Source organism: Oreochromis aureus, linkage group 5 (assembly GCF_013358895.1).
Source record: "Oreochromis aureus strain Israel breed Guangdong linkage group 5, ZZ_aureus, whole genome shotgun sequence".
Lineage (NCBI taxonomy): Eukaryota > Metazoa > Chordata > Actinopteri > Cichliformes > Cichlidae > Oreochromis > Oreochromis aureus.
Window position 1 is genome coordinate 20,135,714 of NC_052946.1, and position 3,667 is coordinate 20,139,380.

General features: G+C 36.4%; 1 long non-coding RNA gene across 1 annotated transcript; it reads right to left on the reverse strand.

Annotated features, from left to right (window-relative positions):
• Window positions 1-1,899: 1,899 nt before the first annotated feature.
• On the reverse strand, window positions 1,900-3,245 carry LOC120440123. Its single transcript, XR_005612985.1, has 3 exons — window positions 3,150-3,245; window positions 2,837-2,863; window positions 1,900-2,197 (listed from the first exon to the last, which is right to left on the reverse strand). It is a non-coding gene; the product is annotated as an uncharacterized LOC120440123 (long non-coding RNA).
• Between the last annotated feature and the right edge of the window lie 422 nt (window positions 3,246-3,667).

Here is a 3,667-nt window from a genome sequence, read left to right on the forward strand (position 1 = left end):
ACACACTGAATGAACTTAAAATGTTAACATGCTGAGAATTTAATCAGTGCACAAAGTACACACAGCTGCTGTATCATTGTATATAGAAAAAATGTGGTTAAAACATACAGTATTACAATATTAATAATGAAAATAGTATGTACTTTATAAATGGTTGAATTGTTTTTACTTACCTGATGTTTTCTTTTGTGAGGTATGATTTGATTCAGGCTTTTGAAGTTTTGGAACTTCTGAAGTGAAACAGAAACATTAAAAACTTTTTTCGTGTTTTTGCATTTTTCATGCACTCGTAACAGAATCACACATTATCATCTGTACTCATGCCATGCTCTCAGGTCACACTAATTGTAGGGCTCAGATTAACAGACTTTTCTATTTCTGATTAATTACCGTCACACATACCACATCGGTGATTTAGTTACCTGATGGTGGGGTTACAGGAGTGGTATTATTGGAAGCACTGGGATTGCTGAGACTCAGTTGTGTTGCATAAATGCATAAAAAGTATTTTTTTTAATCTAAAGAAAACATTCACAATGTTCTGTATGATACTTAGATGTATAGCCTGTCCTACCTGTGGTCATGGTACATGGTGAGTTCACTTTGGTTGTTGGTGATTCTTTCTCCAAAATATCTAGAATTAAAAAAACAAATGGGTATTTAAGGAGCAGCGTGACAGCTCTCGGGTGTCGGATTGTTGTCTCGGCCTTGAGTGGTAAATCATCAACCGGCTTCTATGTACTACTTTGATTTGCACGACATTCACGGATTGTCGTCTCTTCTGCTTCCTGACAGTTTGCGACCCTCACTGCCCAGCCATTCTCAGTCTGGAGCTATCCTGCCTAACTCTCCATGCTACCTCCCTGCTCACCTGCGCTACCTGGGGTCCACGTTGTCCCCACTTCAATCTCCAGCCTTAAGTACCTCTCCCAAGCGTCTAGTAAATGTGTGGCAAGTAAGCTCTAACTTATTCCTTGTGCAGTCTCTCGTAACTCCTTTGCTCCATTTCTACAGGTCGCTTAACTGCGTTTTCTCCTTTTCCCCTCCAGACAGTTTGAATTCTCTGTTCAGACAGAACTGTCATGTTTGTTAAACTGAACTACAAACATTCAGTGAAATCCTGAAATTCAGGATCTTTTTCAGAGCCAGAGGAAACACTAAGTGACTGCAGAGATGTGGTTTTCATAAAACACCTATAAAACAGGAAATTAACAAAAATACACAGCAGTCTTTAATAATAAACACATTCATTTAGAAACTGCTTTTTTTCACTACTTGTGTTTTCTTTGTCTAATATTTAAATGTGTTTGAAAAATAGGAAAAACAGGAAGGTAGCAAACACTTTTTTACACCACTGTATGTCTTTGTAAACTATCACTTCTTGGGAAATGACAGCATCGGTTGAATATTAAAAACAGAGGAGATCTGTGTAGGAGGTCAGAGGGTTGTGACCAAGTAGAATATTAATGATTTCATGTCAACCTCAGCTGCAGCCTTGCTCACCACTAGCACATGCTGAGCTCAATGCTCAACACTGTTAATATTTACAACTCTTACAAAATGGCTTACTCATAATTTAACCATAGCTGGACTGCGACTTTATTCACATCTTCTGGCACAGCTGCACTCTTATAACCACCAGTTCTATTAATTTTTAATTTTAATGGACAAACAGGCTGAAATTCAATAAACTGAACAGAATTCAGTCAAATTAATCAGATCAATTACAAGAAAAGAGGGAATAATTATGCAGCAACTAAGGCACACTTTGTAAAATTATGTCAACTTCAACGTTCAGTAGCAGTTTATTTATTTAATGTTTTATTAATTTCAAAAGTAGTATCATATACAGTAAAACAGGCTATGTTTCTCTTTAACTTACGTGTCATGTTGTATCGATCACTGCGAGGTGACAAAGAGTTGTGTTCATTTTCCAAAGTGTAATCACAGCTGGCATCCTTTTGTTGAACATAATGTAAATGTCTCAAAAAATCAGCAACTGAGACATCAAACTGGCAGAACCTCTGACTGGTTTTTGTGCTGCTTTTCTTTAAGACAGCTTGATTTAAGACTGGACGACCTGCTTCTCCAAAGTACAGATTACATCTTGTATCGTCTTTCACAGATCCAGGCAGAGAGCAAAGGATGAAAACATATTCCCCATGATAATGGTGAACACTCATCTCTGGTTTCTGACCTGCATGAAGATCAATGTACCGTCATTAAGCATCAGTCTCAAACACTGCATGTTTTAACAGTGCAATAATAAAACAGTGTTGACATTCACAGATGTCCTACTGTAACACTCAGTCATCATGTTTTATAATTTACATTAACATACCTGTGTGTAATGTTAGGAGAGTTTAATCTAAACTGAAATGAGAAACTGTCTGTCACTCCGTACGCTGACAAAGTTTGTGTTACTGTGTGAAGAGGGAGAATTCACATCTGCATACTGCACAGTGTAAAAACATCTCACTTTGCCCTCAGAGGGTGACCTCTGATGTGACACTAACAGCAGTTCAGTTCCTGTCTGTCTGTAAACATGATAAACCTGTGATAGTTTCTTGCTCCCCAGTATAAAATAACCTGAACATATTGAAGCAGATGATGGTGGCTGACAGTGTAATGTGACTGAGTCTGTCTCTGAGATCACTGTTGCATTGGTCCAAAACACACTAAACAATAAAAGGTAAAGAGGCATTTTATCAAAAATCTAATTGTTAAATATGACAGTGAGAAATTATGATTTCAGTAAGGAGCAATTCTTTAGAAGAAAACCATGTTAAATGTTTAAAGAACAGCTTGAAATTAAAATAGTAAATTGTGGACTGACCTTGTCCTTGAATCTCAGGTGAGGAAACTGTGAGAAAAATAATGAAAAGCTAAAAATATTTATTAATAATTTTAAAAAATGTCAACAAAATGTAGACACTTTTTTTTTATTGTATCAGAGTCCAGAGAGAAGTCAAGATCAATTTAATTTAACGCAAGGAAATTCGTTTTGGACTCCATACTGAATTTTCTCAATTCAAAGAAAAATACAAATACACAAAACAAACACACACTGCACAAACACTCAACAGAAAACCAGCCATCAAAAATTATTGCTACATAAAATGCAAAAACTTTCAGGATGTTTAACTTACTCACGAAGATGACAAATAACAGGAGTCCAGACATGATGAAGCTGAAAACTACAACTGTCCAGAAGCCTGACTGATACACTCAATCAATCATTTTGCAGAACTTACACAGAGTACAACCACAGGAAGTAGCAGTGCTGAAACTCCCACATAAAGACCACAAAGCTACACAGTGAACACACAGTGGCTTTTGAAAGTGCCTATAGATGTTAGCCTGGGGTAAAACCACAGGATATAAAGAAAAGGAGAGCATGTTTTACACCATTTCTGTTGCTGTGGCTTTCTGTAGGTAAAAACATGCACGCACACAAGCTTAGTGTAATTATGTTGTTGTTGTAATTCTGCATTCATTTCCACAACAGCTGTCAAGGTTCATAGTCTCTGTGCTGTTACTTTTTTGTCTTTTAGATTTTTTGTTTGTTTGTTTTTATGCACTAAATAGCCATTACATTAGGTACAACTATTCAACCACTTGTTAATGCAAATATCTAATTAGCTAATCAAAATAAAGAAACTCAGTT